The sequence below is a fragment of the Camelus dromedarius genome, chromosome 19 (genome assembly GCF_036321535.1).
Source record: "Camelus dromedarius isolate mCamDro1 chromosome 19, mCamDro1.pat, whole genome shotgun sequence".
Lineage (NCBI taxonomy): Eukaryota > Metazoa > Chordata > Mammalia > Artiodactyla > Camelidae > Camelus > Camelus dromedarius.
The window spans coordinates 22,014,791-22,033,309 of record NC_087454.1 but is presented as its reverse complement, the minus strand read 5'-3'; the positions used below and the strand labels follow the sequence as shown (position 1 = coordinate 22,033,309).

The 18,519-nt window shown below is 37.7% G+C and overlaps 1 protein-coding gene across 1 annotated transcript in view; it reads left to right on the top strand.

Moving 5' to 3' along the window:
* The window catches only part of NUDT3 (nudix hydrolase 3), an 89,021-nt gene that overhangs the window by 46,888 nt on the left and 23,614 nt on the right, over positions 1 to 18,519 (top strand). The window lies entirely within an intron of this gene.

Sequence of the window (18,519 nt, the reverse complement as noted above, 5' to 3'; positions counted from 1 at the left end):
GTCTGTATAGCTCTAAAATTATCGCCACTCACTGAATGAACAGACTCACGGTCACAGAAAGAAGGCAAGGAAGGGGTGATCAGATTATCACATGGTAATGTTTATCAGGCACTCTATGGAAGGGGAAGGCTTACTGTAGTGACTGTATCTGATTATACCAGACAGTCTTTTGTGATTTCCCAGGGATCTCTTCCAACACTGCCTCTGTTACCTGTGGCAAAAAATCGAGACTCAAATGGTTCATGAGCCGTATGAAATAAGAGGAATAGGCAGTTTTGGCATAAGTGGCTTATTCTCATTAACCTTTGAATGAGGAAGAAGTGGCCCTTGTTCTCCTATGCTTCCTGGGTCCTGGCAATAGAATAGTGGCTAAAGAAACAATTCTGGTAGCCATAAGCTGTTAATGGTACATCTTGAGAGATAAGAGTATCTTTTATTTAGTGACATGATATTCAACATACATGTATTGAATTCTTGGGCCATGCCCAGTATATCTTACTAGATACTCCAGAATAAACAGTCAAAAGAAATAAAGTCTTGGTTCCCTTATTTCAAGAGCTTACAGTTTTGTTGGGGGAACTGAGAAACAATCTGCAATTCAAAACCAGGAGGAAGGAACTAACGTTTCTCCATAGCCTCTTGCAGCAACAGTGTTCTCTGCTCTGCTTACGTTATCTCATTTAGGAGTCCTAACTCAGTGGTGTCAGTTTTACCACCCCACTTACTTGTCCTGGTCAGATAGATAGTGCTTTTTAGACCCACTTTCTTGTTCCCGAGGAGATTTAAGACCGATTCTAAGGACATGTAAAATAGAGCTTAGAAGGAAAAAAATCTAAATTCTACATTTCTTTTGGTTTGAGCCCTTGCTGATGTCTTCTTGGACTAATTTAACTTTGGAATACCCCAGGAATTCTTTCCTTGCTGTAAACCCCTGCAGACTTATGTTGGCTCATGTTGCTCTCGTTTTATCATGTATCTGGTATCTATCACTAGGTTGTAACTTCAGAGGACAAAGATTATGTTTCCCATTCTAAATCCTCTCTTCCTGTGCCTAGTACACAGCTGGGTGAACAGAAGGTAATGAATACATGCTTCTAGGACAGATGGAACTGTGGACGGTGCATAAAAGTCCTGAAGAAATACCCAACTGGAAATTATCAGAGTTCTTTTTGACCCAGAAGATTTCACAATTCAAATAAATGTGGTAGGGCCAGTTGGTGGACCTAAGCTACAAACTTTTGATTTAAATCCATTGGCTTCTGAAGCACCTAAGGCAAAAGTGATGTTTGACAGAGTTACCACAGCTCCGTGGATTCAGACAGATTGTTGGAAGACCTGAAGTAGACTGATGGTTCTAGAATAGAGAGAAAGGAAAAAATTCAGAGACCTTGGGCAAAACTTGCTACTTGGTTTTAAAAGTTGTAGGAGGGGAGTCTGACAGCTTTACCTTTGTGGAGCACACCAGGAAAGCCGGAGAGAGATGTCAAATTGTTGTTACTGTTGTTGTTTTGTTTTTGAATGTTACGGTTGAATTGCCCCTGAGTTATACAAGTGCAACTAAGATGTAGGGGACTAGATGACTGCAGTAGGAATTGCAGTGAGGGATTTAGAACAGATATAGGGTTACCCTTTTGTTTCCTGGAAATTACGTACCATCCTCCGGCAGGTAAAAGGGAGAACAGAGTGGAGTAGGAATAAAGGGGTTGGACACGAAAAGGTGAACAGTGCAGCAACAGATAATTAAACTATACTTTTCATGTGTTCAGTATCTTCCCTACCTCCTATCTTAAAGGGAATCCTGAGTTTAAAATTAAACACTGCCTACCATTCTCAGCCTTGACTTTGAAGAATCCTGCTTGACTTTGAGCAGATTTTTTTCCCCTCCAATCAAAGGAGAGTCCTACCATACCCTGTACTTTATTCCGGCATTATTGAGAGGATAAAGAATAAGGTACCAAATAAACCAGATGTTTGTACAAGCAATAAAAACTAGAGAAACATGTCATTACAAAGACAATCATTTCAGTGGCTTATATCAAAATAAAATGTAGGGAGTGGGTTTTCCAATTCTGTGTCTATCAACAGAGAATAAGACTTGGAATCAGAGAATGTAGGTAGATGTTTTTTATTGCCCTTGAAGGGTAGGTTTTGTAAGCAGAAACCACTATGCAGGGATTTATTTAGTTTTCAAAATGCTATAACTCTTTAAAAAAAAAAGCACACATTTAAAAACTTAGTTCTTTCTTAATGCTTACAGATCTGATTGCTATATTTATAAGCATAAGAGATTTTACTAGTCACTTTTAAGTGGCCTTTGGATAATACCTAGACCAATTCATTGAAGACTTTCAGATGTTTCCAATAGTGTTTATAAATTTAGTTTGATTGCTTTTTAAAGAACTTCAGTTGCCTGACTTTAAAAAAATGAAAATCTTATGAGGCTCTTCAGCAAAAAGTCCTATGAATGTCGTGTGTTAAACTTACAAGTAAAGTGAATCTTTGAGTCTTTAAATATTCCCATGGCATATACAAATTTAAGATTTTCAGCTTGAAATCACAAGTCAGAAGTAAGTTATTTGATTATACTTTAAAAATCAAGGTTACCATCTAATAGACCAAATTGTCTTCAACATTACAAAATCATAAAATACGTCTGGTTTCCTTCACCCTTCCTGTTAAACTAGGCCAGGACTCATGGGTGACCTTATAGGGAACACTGATCCAGCTCACTGTAGCTCAGTCAAGACTATAACTTCGCAAGGCTGGCTGGCCGTCATGGCATTCATGTGTGTGGAGTGGCTATTGAGTGAGCAATCTGCAGTGTTTGGCACACCTAGCTAACTTTGTGCTTCAGCCTGAAGGCTTTTTTCTGCATGAAGTCTTTGTGATTCCTCTCTGCAGACTTAGTCTTCCTGTGTGTTTCTATTGAAGGCTGTACTTCTAGCATCGTATTTATCATGCTTTATTGCTTTTCTAGTTGTTTTCTGTGCTAGACTTTAGACTCTGTACAGTCAGGTATCATTCTTCCTTGCTCACTGTTGAAACCCCCATGCTTAACACATGACAAGTGCTTAACAAAATAAGTGCTGACTTTTGGTGTGAACACTAGAGCAGCCTCAAATGCAGTTGAGGTAGGCCCTTTTGGGTTATCAGGAGTAGACATACATCTATTAGTCCCTCAGTTAATTGAGGGAGAAGAATGTGACATTACCACAGCAGCTTCCCAGCCAGGCTGTGCAGAATTGGGAACTTAGGTCACAGTGCAGTCAGACCTTGCTAGCAGTGGGAGGATGGACAGTGGGAAGGCAGTGTAGCTCAAGAGCCTGGTCACCACACCAGCGGCCCAGCCTTTCTCTTCCACTGTGGAGGAGCTGCCTCCTAATCTCTTCTCAGCCTCCTGACTTCTGTGTACCACTTTTTGTTTTGTGTTTTTCCTCCCTCTTGCATCACTCACCTGTCTCTTGACTCACTCCGTCTGTCTCATATTCAGTCTTCCCGAGAAAGGACTTGATTGCTTTTGCCTTTGGCAGAGATGCCAGGCCACATCAGCTTCTAGCCATTTTGGAGATGTCTGCCTTAACTTTCGTTAGCTGCTGATTTCTTATTCATCTAGCTGAGCTCAGAGTGACAAGGTCATGTGCTGTAAAATCATGACAACCTGTGCTTTTTTCTCCTTGTTTCTCTGTAGTTGATTTCTAGTTTCATGGCATTGTGATCAGTAATGATGCTTGAGATAATTTCTATCTTAAAATTGTTGAGGCTTCTTTTGTGCCCAAGTACATGATCAATCCTAGAAAATGTTCCATGTGCACTTGGAAAGAATGTATATCCTATTTTTTAGGGGTGTAATGCTCTGAAAATATCCACCAACTCTAGTTTTTCTGTTGTATCATTTAATTTCTCTGTTGCCTTATTTTCTGTCTGGAAGATCTGTCTAGTGATGTTAATGTGGTGTTAAAATCTCCGACAATAATTGTATTCCCATCAATTTCCCCCTTTATCTCTGTTAGTAATTGTTTTATGTCCTTAGGTGCTCCTATATTGGGTACATATATATTAATGACTGTAATATCCTCATCTTGTATTACTCCTTTAATCATTATAAAATATCCTTCTTTATCTTTTTTTATGGCCTTTATTTTAAAGTCTGTTTTGTCTGAAATCAGTACTGCTACACCTGATTTTTTGGCTTTTCCATTTGCATGGAATATCCTTTTCCATCCTTTCACTTTCAATCTATGTGTCCTTCTCCCTAAAGTGGGTCTCTTGTATGCAGCATATTGAAAGTTCTTGCTTTATTATCCAGTCTGCCACTCTACGTCTTTTGATTGGAGCATTTATTCCATTAACATTTACAGTAATTAATGATAGATGTGTATTTATTGCCATTTTGAACTTATTTTTGCAGTTGATTTGGTATTTCCTCTTTGTTCCTTTCTTCTTCCTTTTGTGGTTTGGTAATTTTCCTTTGTATTATCTTGGATTTTATTTAGTTTTTGTGACTCACTTGTAAGTTTTTGGCTTGTGGTTACCCTTTTTTGTAACTCTATTAATCTATTACTATGACTGTTTGTATTAAACAGATAGTAATATAAGCTCAAACCCATCCTACCGAGAACAAAAAATTAAAAAAAAAAAAAACAACTCTGTATTTTCTTGCTTCCCTCTCCAACTCTTAATGATTTAGATGTCTTCTTTTACAATTTTGTGTTTATTCTATTTGTCATTTATGATAGTTATCACCTTTCCAGTTATGAGTTTCTCATTTTTGTAGCATACTGCTTCTTTTCTATTTAGAGTAGACCTGTCAATATTTCTTTCAGCATGGCTTTAGTGTTGCTGAACTCTTCTAGTTTTTGCTTGTCTGTGAAATTTTTTCTCTCTCCTTCTATTCTAAAGGATGTCCTTGCTGGATAAAGTATCATAGGCTGCATCTTTTTTTCATTCAGGACTTTGAATATATCTTGCTACTCCCTTCTGCCCTGTAGTGTTTGTGTAGAGAAATCAGCTGAGAGCCTTATAGAGGTTCCCTTGTAACTCAGTTTTTCTCTTGCTTCCTTTAGGATCATTTCTTTATCCTTGACTCTGGCCATCTTGATTATGATATGTCTTGGTGTGGGTCTGTTTGGGTTCTTCCTGTGTGGGACCCTCTGAGCTTCCTGTACTTGGATATCTGATTCCTTCTGTAGGTTTGGTTTCAGTCATGATTTCTTCAAATACCTTTTCAATCCCCTTTGTTCTTTCTTCCTCTTCTGGAGCCCCTATTATGCATAGATTGGCATGCTTTATATTATCCCATAGGTCCCTTATATTGTTTTCATTGTTTTTTATTTGTTTTTCTCTCAGCTGTTCTGATTGGGTGTTTTCTGTTGTCCTGTCTTGTAGGTCACTTATTTGTTCCTCTGCGTTATCTAGCCTGCTTTGTACAGCCTTTAGATCAGCTCTCATCTCAGCGAATGAGTTTACCAATTCTACTTGGCTCTTTATAGCTTCAATTTCATTTTTGACATATTTTATATCTCTTAACACTATCATTTTTAGGTCCTTCAGTGCTTTGATCACTCCTTTTTTGAAATGTTGATCTGGTAGGCCATCAATGTCTCTTTCATTGATCATTCTTTCAGGGGATCTCTCTTGATCTTTTAACTGGGAGTGGTTCCTCTGCTTCTTCATATTGCTCATATCTCTCTGGCACTGTGGCTTATGGAGTATCAGTTATCTATTATGGTCCTTGAAGAGTTTATTTATTTATCTAAAGCCTATGCAGGAATAAAACTTAAAAAAAAAGAGAATTTTAAAAGGAGGGAAAAAAAGGCTTTGAAAACAGTGTATAATCAATAACAGAAAAGCAAGCTGAAGCAGAATAGCAATCGAGTTGAGATGTCTTTTAAAAACCTTAAAAAAAGGGAGAAAAGATCAAAAAACAATATTTGAAACCTGTATATAATCAATAACAGGAGATCAAAAACAAGGAAAATAAAAATATGAGGTGGATTTTTAAAAGTAATAATAAAATATTTTAAAAGAAAAATTTTAAAGGGATTAAAACTGGAGACATATACAATTGTTTAAAAAGTAAAAATTTAAAAGGTAATAGAAAACAGAACAGATTTTTTAAAAGATAAAACGAGAGAATTTTATAAGAAGGGAGAAAAAAAGGTTTGAAAACAGTGTATAATCAATAACAGGAGATCAAAACCAAGAGAAATAAAAATGAAATAAAAGAATAATAAGATTTTAAAAGAAAAATTTTTAAAGAGTTTAAAACTGTAGACATACACAATTGTTTAAAAAATAAAGATTAAAAATGTATTAAAAAATAGAACAGACAAAAAAGGATTTAAAAAAAAGGAAAGTGTTCTCCTGGAGACTGTGCACTCTTAATGATTTTATCGAGAAGTCTTTTTGTCTTCGTTCTGTTTTGCAAACTCAGCTTGCTGTTTCCAGAGGCCCTCCGTTGGTGCCCTCGTCTGTGCTGCTCTCAGTGCCTGTAGACAAGCAGATCGTGCCCCCTCCCAACGCTGGGTCAGGTGGTGTGCTCCATCACGGTGGGCGGGCGGGTCACTACCCATCCTGATGCTGCAGTCAGATGCTGCGCTCCGGCGAGGTAGCGGGTGGATCGTGCCCCCTCCACCGTGGTCAGGTGCTGCGTTCTGCCAGGAACGCCAATCTCCCTCTCCCTGTGCCAGTCGCTCCGCTGCTCTGTGCAGCTGCCCACTCTGCCTCTGGTCGGCGCTCCGCAGGTGGGCTCAGGGAAGACCACGGAACGGACCCGCCCCTGCCCCGTGCAAAAAACCCAGCTCCTTATTTGTCTTGGTGGCGCAAGTTCTCTGAGGTACCAGGGCAAAAAGATCCTGTCTACCTCGGGCTGTAAACAAGACTCAGCTCTGCCTAGGAGGTTGCAGAGCCCCCAGGTGCGGATTCAGGTCTTGGCTCTGACCCCGCCCTGGCGCTGCACACAGGAGGAGAGGGTGGCTGTGGCTGTGGCTGCGCCCCGCCTCTCTTCTCCCGAGAAGGGCCAGTAATGGCGCCGTGGGTCTGAGGATACAAAGGCTACGGTGCCTCTCCTCCCAGGGCACACCAGCAGTGTTGCTTTTTTCTTTTCCCGTAATTTATGGGGGGCCCAGGTTGTTCTGCTCTGAATCCCCTCCCAGCCACACCGTGCAGTATCCTGCGGTCCCCCGGGGCTGCCTCAGTGCAGCTGCCCCACTCCTCCGCCCAGCTCAGGCAGCCTGTCCCGTCCCCCAGCTGCCAGCTCGCATCTCGGGCTGGGTGTCGCAGGGACCTTTTGTGCCCGTTTAACTTATTTCTGTCTGTCAAGGGGTGCTCAGCACAGATCTGAGCCTCAGAGGTTCCCCTCCGTCCCACTGGCCTTTCTGTTGGAGAGGGGGAGACCCAGCGAACCAGCGCTATTCCTGTATTGCCTCTCCCTCCCCGTGGGAACGGTCCCGCACTGTTTTGCTTTTTCATCTTTCTTTTTTCCTTTTCTCCTACCAGATTCGTGGTGTCTTTGTCTTTTGAAGAGGGCGATGTTCTGTTGTAGTTCAGCAGGTGCTCTGCTTGGCTTGGTGGGTCCGTGGGTGTGAGTTTTGGTGTATTTGTGGGAGAGGGTGAGCTACTAGCGTCCTTCTATTCCGCCATCTCGGCTCCTTCTTGACAGCCTGTGCTTAAGTACTGCCTGCAGCAGCTTTACCAAAGGTCCTGTGTATATGGTAAAAAGATCTTTACTAGCACAGGAGAATATTTTCAACACATTTCTAAGTGATCAAAGCAGGTTATGAAACAGTGTTTATGATATAAAACAATTTAGTGGGGAAGAAATACATGTGTCTATTTGTATAGAAAGAACAGATAGCACTTCTTATATGCTTAGTATATGCCGTGTTCTGTTTAGCATTTTGCATTTCCTCACCAGACTCTATGAGATAGGAGCTGTTATTATCTACATTTTACAGGTAAGAAAAAAATTGAGGTTCAGTGAGATCAGATAATTTGTCCAAACAAATTTTGCCCAGCTAAATGTACTCAAGTTTTCAAGGTGAGATCTGAATGCAGAACATCTAATCTTAGCACCCATACACCCAATGCCGTGAGACAATGTCCACCAAACGTTTACAGTGGTTAGCTTTTGCATAGCTCTTAGATTGTTAAGTTTTCTGCATTGAACATATATTTATTTTGTACTAGAAAAACTTTCTATGTAAGCATGAAGATTATTAAGCAGTTTATCATGGCATTGTCAATACTAGGTACAGTAAAATTCAACCTGTTCTGAAGCTTCTTTCAACCCAGCTTAAAAATTTTAGCATGCTGGCTGAATTTCAGAAACAGAAATCTGAAGCATTTGAAACATTAGCAATCACATTTAAAGAACTGAAGTATTTCATTTTGGAATCTGGCCTCCATTTTTTAGCTGCTTATAGTTAAAGTCCTGTTATAGTGACCCCTCAAGTGTCAGAAGGACGAGGGTTTCTCCCAGGGCTGGCCATGGGCCTTGGTAACAGTGCGCTCTAGCTGAGGACAGCAAAGGCTTGTATGAGCCAGCCTTGTGACACTCTCTCTGCAATAAAAGAGAAAAGCACTTCTTTACGTGGTTTTCAGAGCTATTCTTCCTTGCCAATTCAGTGGAAAGGTAAAACTGCTGGCTGACAGGGAAGGAGAAACTGGATCTGAAACTGTTCTGTCTTCTGTTCAGCGTTACACTTCCATTTCTTGTACCCATTCTCACCTAAGCTAAACCAGGGGTGTTATCACAAGGATACAGAACATCTGAAAACAAGTAGAAAAGGCAAATTACGTGCATACTTTCAACTGCATTCTATTCAAGTTTGACAAAGATGGGCACCTTCTGCCTTTAGAGAAACGTAGTCAGTAATGATAATTGAGAGTGTGGCCAAATGCCAGTTCTTTTTATCTGCTGCCTCATGTCTGGGCAGGGCCCATATCCATGGAACCATTTCTAGCATATTAACTATAAAATATTTGTAGGCAGCTTGATAATTAACCTGATACAGACTTAGCTTTAAAAAAAAAAGTAACTATTCTCCAACTTGCTCACTTGTGTCCTGGTGTCACCCTTCTCTGCTCCTCTGGCTCAACCACCTGTTGCTTTGCCGCATAAACTCACCATCTTGGAAATTTTTTAGGACGTCCTTGTATCTTGCTGCCCTCTCTCAAGTTTTTGATACACTGTCTTTCATAAGATAAACATTTCACAGTATGTTTGACTTAATTCACCTTCATTTAAGAAAGTTTTTTGAACATCTAGATGCCTTAATATAGTATCAAGGATCATGGTTGCCTCAAGAACGCTGAAGTTGCTTCCTGATTATCTTAATCTTACATCAGCCTCTCAAGAATTTACTGTAACCCTTCTTAATCTCATTTGCATTTTCAGATAAGAACATGGAAAATGCCAAAGCGAACTTTACTTTAAAAATCTGTATCTTCTTATCCCAATTCCTGTACTTTGTATTCCCTGCCCCTGCAAAAAAAAAAAGAAAGTTTGTACTCTCTTATATATGTATCATAGCAACCAGAAGGCTCCATATGGTACTTCAGAGCTGTCTCTGACAGGGAAGCAGTGTTTCGTGTCTCTTGTTATATACAAGTAGAATATTTGAAAAGCCTGTGACTACTTCGGAATAATTTAAAATACTATTTTGTCAACCTATTTTTAGTTCATAGTGTTTGACTCTGGAGGAGTGGAGAAAAAAGTAAAAAGTGAAAAAGCTCTGACTGTGTTGTATTTTCATCTTTACTTTTTGGCCCAGCCTGAACAGTTGTGAATGGAAGGTGGGGATAGGGTATCACAGAATTTATTAGGGAAATAACATGATTTCTTTAAAATCCAGAATTTTAACCATAAAATATATATCATATTAAGAATGTTTTCAATCATTTCAATATGATAAGTAAACTAGGGGGAAGTAATGTTATAGATCGGGGGTCTCCAGCTCATAAGCTTGTAGGGAAGTAGACAGGCACTTGATGGTGGGTGCAGCTCTAACAAAGTGGGGAGAGCCTACCCTTGTCAGGAGACAGCCTCTGCTCAGGCCCAGCCACTTTTCATGTGGCAGTTAAGACCTAGTATGCCTCTGATGTTTCAAGAGAAGCGTGAAAGCTGGATTGTTATGTGAGATCTCCCGATCTTTCAGGGTAGGCAACTAATTTTTAAAAATTGTTTTTAAAATGTTAATAAACATACTGTATTCATGGTAGATTAAACAGTAATAGTAGTAGTACTAAAAGGCTCATAATGGAAAAACAACCAAAAAGATGTGTCCTTAATTAGGTTGAATGAGCTATTTTGCAGATTATTACTTTATTTTAAACTGTAAACTGATAAGCGCCAACCTTTTGTAAGAAGATAGTTTGTTTTTAGTCTTCTAAATGATAAATGAAGGCAAATAAAGGTTTTTAACCTTAGGGATATTGCACTGTTTAATAGAATTGTTAATAAGAGGAAATATATCCAAATGTAAATTATTGTAAATCAAGAGAGACCTCAAAACAACCCCATTTGTTTGTTGAAAAGCAGGCTTTATTTAGATAGCATTCTCTGAATTTCCATTATTTAATTTTTAAGGAATTTAAAATCACATGAATATGAATTAGTAATAATAATGTACATGTATGGCTGTATGCACCTGTAGATTTATCTTTAAAATTGGTACAAAAATAGGCAAAAGGTTTTTCTATATGTTTGAAGTTTTTCAAAATAAGAAGTTGGGAAGAAAATAGGCATAAATACTTATTATGTGCCAACTATACTCAAGATCTTGAGGAGGTGACTATGAAGTATAACAGTGTGATGGATGCTACTTCCCCTAAGAGGAGTGTTTTGTAAGTACTACCATGTCTTTATTTTTGCTTGGTAAGAAGATATTTTTAGCTTCTTTTCACAGCATTATAAAATGTAAGAATCATGTCTTTTAGCACATTACATATAATTATCTTATTCTGATAATTTATTCTTTTTTAAAAGAATTTAATGGGAAATGTGACTCCTCTGTGATAAAACATTTCAAAAAAGCCTTTGTTCACTTATCATGGACATACATGTTTGTGTGTGGAAATACATTTATTCTGCCTTCCTAGGAAAGTGTATACACAAAAATATAGCAAAAGAAGTTAAGAGTTTTTCCTTAGGAAAAAAAGTCATTTTTAGTGTATAAAATGAACAGAGAAAACATACCATATCTTACTGGGGAAGCTGATGTGAGGCCGTTTTATGTTAGAGGACAGATTGAATCCTGCAGATCTCTGGCAAAGGCCCTTAAGTAAATCCGTATTGAATCTCCTGTTTCTGGCAGCTGAGAACTTAGAAAGGGCCCTTCCTCTCAGTTACAGTTCAGAGATGAAAGGAGACCTTGGCATAGACACTACCTCCAGTGAAGGGCTTGGCTGAGGCAGCTGTGATAATCCCTGTGCTCAGTTTTTGCTCTGTGCTCACGTGACCAAGAGTGTAATTCAACTCTGACCCCAGAACAAGGAGGCCTCTCTCTTCTTTCAGAGGAGGGCACCTCTCTACTCCTAGGCTGTTAGGAAATGGTACATGGCTACTCCTAGGTTACTTATACGATTACTTCTGGAGTCAACCTTAAAATGATTGAGAATTTTTAGTGACTGTCATTTTGGCTTTTGTAAAAATACCTAACAGATACTCTTGGCTTTATGAAAAGTCATATTCAAAATGTTATTGTATGTTTGTGTTAGTGACCATGTTAGTTTAAATATGCAGGTGCTCTTGACTAGGAATTTCCATTAGAGTGATTTGTAAAAATTCTTAATCCTAAGAATGTAAACAATATAATCTGAACAGGACTCTTATTCTGAGGGCTTTTAAGTATTCCTTCTAGCATTTAGTGATGCTATTAGTGTAGGCAGTTTGATTACTTGATTAAGTAATTAAGTAAGCTGGTGACTACTTCAGTGCACCATTTTTCTGATTATAAAAATAAAACACAGGGAGGGTACAGCTCAAGTGGCAGAGCACATGCTTAGCATGCACGAGGTCCTGGGTTCAATCCCCAGCACCTCCTCTAAAAATAAAGAAATAAATAAACCTAATTTATTTATAAAAAATAAATTTAAAAAAATGCTCCTAGCAGAATAAAAGGCCAGGAAGTACAAAGACAACGGTATATTACCATAATTCCATGGCTGATTATTTTTCCTCAGCTATTTAATTATGAAATTTTACAAACATCTAAGTAAAAATTTTAAATAGTAAAACAAACACCGTATACCTTCTTCTGGATATAATATCTGTTGACTTTTGGCATATTTGCTTTATCTGTGTTTAGATTCTTACCCTCTTTTGGCTATGCTATTTGAAAATAATTTGTAGCTATCTTGAGACATTACCTCTGAATTCTGTTCTCTATTTAGCATGCATCTTTTTAGAATAAGGCCAGTTCCCTACATAACCACATATCATTGTCACACCTAAGAAAATTTATAATTCCGTAATATCATATGATATTTACTCTGTATTCAGATGTTCCAAATTATCATGAAATGTCTATTATATCTGTTTCCTCATACATTACAATTGGTGGTATGTCATTTGAGGCTGTATTATAGAACTGTAATCTCAGCCTCTCCACACCCTACTCATGTTGATGCTGACTTATTAAAAGAGTCCAGGATCGTTGTCTTAACGTGTCTCACGTTCTGGGGTTTTGGGTTGTTTTTTCTTTTTGTTGTTTCTTCCTGGTGTCCTTTAATTTATTTCCTTATCTTCTGTATTTCTAGCAGCTTAAGACTGAAACAGTGTTGTCCAGTGGAACTTTCTGAAGTGATGGAAATGTTCTGTATCTGCAGTTTTTCAGTATGGTAGCCATTAGCCATGTATTCCTATTTAAATTAATTAAAATTAAATAAAATTTAAAGTTCGCTTCCTCAGTCACACCGGGCACATTTCAAGTGTTCAATAGTTGCATGTGGGTGGTGACCACCAGATTGAATAGCACGGGTCTAGAAGCTTGATTAGATTTAGGATAAGCATTTTTGATTAAGTTGCTGCATAGGTAATGCTTCCTAGAACTTAATGTCAGGAGGCACATAATGTCAGGTTGTCTTGCCATTAGTGAGAAAATGTTCAGGTAATAACTGACAGATCTCTCCATTGTAGAAGTACATTTCTCCTTATGCAGCAAGTAGTCTATTGGTAAGTAGTCTATTGAACAGTTGCTCCACACTGTATGAATATCATGTCTTCCAACAATCTTTCAACTAATAGTTTTAGCATCTGCTGCTGATCTTTACCAAATCAGATACTACACCAGAGACTGAAGAACAGTGATTTTCTAATTATTTTTAGCTGAAATTCTTCTTTAAAGGAAAGCTCTCTTCCTCCCTGCTTTCTCTTTCTCTCTCTCTCACCGCCACCCCCGTTTTCCCCCTTATTTTAAATAACCCCTCTGTATACATGGATTTTGACTTTTTTTCAGTATATTATAATCAGTTACGGTCTTTATTCTCTTTGCTTTAATTATCCCAAATTTGGCCCTTATGCACCCTTTCAAAGCAGCCTCCTGTGTATTTTTGGCATGACCCTTTTGTTGTTTGAGTACTTCTTGCTCTGTAATGCAATTAGATATTCCACACTCACTTTGAATTTTCCTGTCCCAGACATGGTGTCAGCCATTTCTCCAGAGAGTTCTCTTTCAGTGGAGAACGTTATTTAGAATCAAGGTTAGGGTGCTGGGTGTGTTCACTGCTACTAGGGTGTCATTGCTGCTAGTCCCTTTTAGTAGATAGTAATAGAAAGCATTTTTAAAGAGAAAAATCATGATTTCCATTTTAAATTTAGCGTTACAAATTTTTTCTTAATTTCTTTTATATTTATGTATCTTTTAAGATACTATTTTTAGTAATATTTCTATTGGTTTCTAATAACCATTATTTGCTTTATCATATTATAAATAGTATGAATATTAGTTGCATCATTGATATTATCAGGAGAAATGTTGTAGAGCCTGAGAATGTATTCTAAGCTATTTAATGTGAACCTGTTGGGTTTAGGGAGGGGGACTGGTAGGGACAGAATGGAATAGCCCTTGGTGCTAATTTGGATTATTTAGGAATTGGGCCTGTGTTGGTTTGAATTGGTGGTAAATAACAAGGTAATATTAAAGAGGAAGTAATTGGCACTGGCAAGAGAGTATCACTTTTTTCTTTGTGAACCTAGATTATAGTTTGATTTACGTTAGGCACAGTGTACATAATGTACTCCTTCTTTACCCTGTCTGGGGGCCACTTTAAGACATAGAAATCAACAATGTGATTCTATAACCTAACTATAATTCTATAGTTAGAAAACATAACCTAAGACTGGGTAGGGGGGTGTTTCATATTACTTCTGTGTAGATCTTTGGCCTGTAGGTGCCCTTTATTGTGTGTGTCAATGAGGATGTAGGCATTATATGGCAGTCCCTCATATGTACCGTTAACCATCTTCTTCCTCTCTTCATACATTTGCAAATGGTTGCTTAGATCAGAGTGGTTCTCAGCCTTGTCAGACTCACACTTCCCTTCTATAATAAATACATACCTACCCATCTACCTGTCTGTGTATATATATATACACACACATACAGAGAGAGAGAGATGTATATTGGGTTCATCAGCCAATTCTGTTGGCTCTATTTTCAAACACATATATGCAGAATCAAAATACTTCTCACAATCTCTGTCTCTACCACCTTGGTCCAGCCACCATCACCTCGATCCCTCTGCTCCCCCCAACCCACATTCTTACCCCTTTAAATTTATTTTCAACACAACAGGCAAAATGATCCTGTTTAAAAAAAAAAGGAGGTCAGATGATGTCACTCACAAGCCTTCTAAGCTAACACCCTTAGAACGGCCTACGATCTGGCTCCCTCTGGTACCCTATCTCTCACTCCTCTCTCTTGTTCTCACTGTGCTCCTCCCATCATGGTAGCACCCTTTTTGCTCCTCTGACGACAGACTTGCTGTTCCCTCTGCCTAATCACCGTGGTATATACAGTTTTAGACATTGAATCTGGAGGAGAGAGACTCCATCCTGCTGGTTTTTCCTAATGGTTTTTATATAGCAATTGCCTTTTATTGGTGAAGAAATATCATACTATTGACGATAGGAAGTAACACTTTGAAAAAACAGGTATAATGTGTTCGTACTATAACCAGCAGGTCTACACATTTACATCTGTACCAAATGAAATAACCTTTTTTTATGTCTACCTGCCATTCTTGCTCATTTAGAGTTCTGCCATACTAAACAGTTCTGTCCTTCAGATGAGGTGGCACTTGTTCATTTTATTTGGCTTGATTTTTATTTCTCTATACTCCCGTTTGGAGTTAAGGAGTGACTTAAGTGGGTAGTTTAGGATGTTATCTGAACAGCGTGTTTTATCAGTTGAGAGACTTGGTAGGGCTCCATGTCAAACCCTAGGACAGATATGGTTTTGGTTTCAACATAAGCCATAAAAACACTAAAAAGAGCTAAGTTTTTGAGGTGGGTTTTTAGAATGGAGAATGAGGCAGTTAAAGAAAGGAAGAGTATCATTTTCAACCAAGAGCTTTTCTGTGACATGATTTCACTGAGATTTATGAGAACTGAATGACAAGCAACTATTTATGGCTGTATGACCACCAGGTTCTGGGTACAGAACTGAATGAGGACCTTGCTGAGGAGATCTTTAGACAGGAGGTGTGCCTATCTATGTAGAGACTGTGATGTTAAGTGGAATTTATTTTTATAGGGTGATAGAATCACATTGTTGAAAAGGACATCGAGGTTATCTGGTTTAAATCTGCGCTTTCGGCCAAACGGACCTAAGCCTTTACACCATTCAAGCTTTCATTTTTTTCTTTTGAATGTGTATGTTTGAAAGATACTAACTCTTATACATTATCTGAGTAATTTTTTTACGTTTAAATTTTTTCGTTACCTTTAATGCCATCCAATGAGATGACCTCTACACACTTACTAGAATGGCTGAAATTTAAAAATGCATGTCATTCAACAGCAGATTGAGAGTAAGAAGTATAATTGTAGTTTCTTACTGCTTTCAAATAGATTGTTCATCTCTGTTGAGTGAATTAAATATATGCAATATTAAATGTTTCAGAAAGAGCAAGATCACCTTTACAGCTATACTTGGCAAATTGAAATTTTTTTGTCATTTCAAACTGAGATTGCCAGTTCTGCCCTTAAAACAAAAGCTCGATAATTGTGAAGAAAATTGAGGGGCTCGATCAGGTAAAGAACACCAGAATCACTTAAAATTGCTAGACCAGCTTTTCTTAAGCTTTTGTTGCCTTCCCCTCTCCTTTTTAAAGCTGATCCTTCACACTGATTTTTCAGATTCTCAGGTAGTCTAGAGTGAAGATGTAATACCCCTTCAGTAATTGCAAATTCAAAAAATAATTTAAGGTTCCATTTATATAAGCTTTTGGGAGGTGCTAGTGTAAATGGTATTGTGTTTTTAATTTCAAATTCCTCTTGTTTATTGCTGATACGTAGGAAAGCCGTTGACTTTCGTACATTAACCTTGCATCCTGCAACCTTGCTGTAATCCCTCCTTAGTTCCCCAAGGGTTTTGTTTTATTTTGTTTTGTTTTGCCAGTTTTTTCCAATTTTTTCCAATCATGTCATCTGTAAACAGATTTTTATTTCTTCCTTCCCAGTCTTTTCCTTTTGTTGTCTTATTTCATTAGCTAGTACTTCCAATAAAATGTTGAAGAGGAATGGTGAGAGGGGACATCCTTGCCTTCTTCCTGATCTTAGTGGGAAAGCTAGTTTCTCACCATTCATTATGATGTTAACTGTAGACTTTTTAAAAGATGTTCTTTATCAAGTTGAGAACTTTCCCCTCTATTCCTATTTTACTAAGAGTTTTTATCATGAATAGGTGGGGGTTTTTTTCACATCGTTTTTCTGCATCCTATTGATTTGATCATGTGATTTTCCTTCCTTAGCCTATTAGTTTGATGGATTGTATTAATTGACTTTCATATGGAACCAGTCTTGCATACATGGGATAAATGCCATGTGGTCATGATGTAAGATTTTTTTCTGTACATTGTTGGATTCAACTTGCTGATATTTAGTTGAGGGTTTTTGCATCTGTGTTCATGAGAGATACTGCATGTAGTTTTCTTGTAATGTCTTTGTCTGGTTTTGGTATTAGGGTAATGATGGCCTCATAGAATGACTTTGAAAGTATTTCCTCTGCTTCTGTCTTCTGGAAGAGATTGTAGAGAATTGGTATAATCTCTTCTTTAAATGTTTGGTAGAATTCACCAGTACCTATCTGGGCCTGGTGCTTTCTATTTGGAAGGCTATTAATTATTGATTGCATTTCTTTAATAGACAGAGGCCTATTTAGATTATCTGTTGTGTGAGTTTTGGCAGATTGTATCTTTGAAGGAATTGGTCTGTTTCATCTAGATTATTGAATTTGTGGATGTAGTATTCTTTGGTTTATACAATTCCTTTATTATCCTTTTGGTGTCCATTGAATTTGTGATGTAGTCAGTTTACAATGTTGTGTCAATTTCTGGTGTATCTTTAATTTCTGACATTAGTAATTTGTGTCTTTCTTTTTTCCTTGGTTAGCCTGGTTAGAAACTTGTTGATTGTATTGATCCTTCCAAAGAATCAGCTTTTGGTTTTCCTGTTTTTTCTCTATTGAGCTTCTGTTTTGAAATTCATTGATTTCTGCTCTAATTTTATTGCTTATTTTCTTTCCCTTTCTTTGAATTTAATTTACTCTTCCTTTTCTAATTTACTAAAGTGAAAGCTTAGATGATTGGTTTTAGATCTTTTTTCTTATGTAATGTGTGCATTCAGTGCTCTGAATTTCCCTGCTCTTACTGTGTCCCATAAATTTTGGTAAGTTGTTTGTTCATTTAATTCAAAGTATTTTAAATTTCCCTTGAGATTTCTTCTTTGACCTATGTGTTACTTAGAATTATGTTGTTTAATCTTCAAGTATTTTGGAATTGCCAGCTATTTTTCATGTCACTGATTGCTCATATAAGCCCATTGTGTTCTGAGAACATATATTTTGTGATTTCTATACTTTTAAATTTGTTAAGATGTAATTTATGGCCCATAATGTTGTCTATCTTGGTGACTATACTGTGTGAATTTGAGAAGAATGTGTATTCTTCTGTTACTGGATTATGTAATCTGTAGATGTCTGATCCATCTGATGGCTTCTCTGCCTGCTGGATCTGTCCAATTCTGATAGAGGGGTGTTTCAGTCTACAACTAATGACATTGGATTCATATACTTCTTGCAGTTCTGTCAGTTTTTACTTCACATTTTGATGCTCTGTTGTTAGATGCATATACTTTAAGGCTTGTTACACATACACTTTAAGAATTGTTATGCCTTCTTCTTGGAGAATTGAACACTTTATCATTATGTAACGCTGTTAACGTCGCATTATGTAAATACTCTTTATCTCTGATAATTTTCCTTGCTCTGAAATTTGCTCTCTCTGAAGTTAATATTG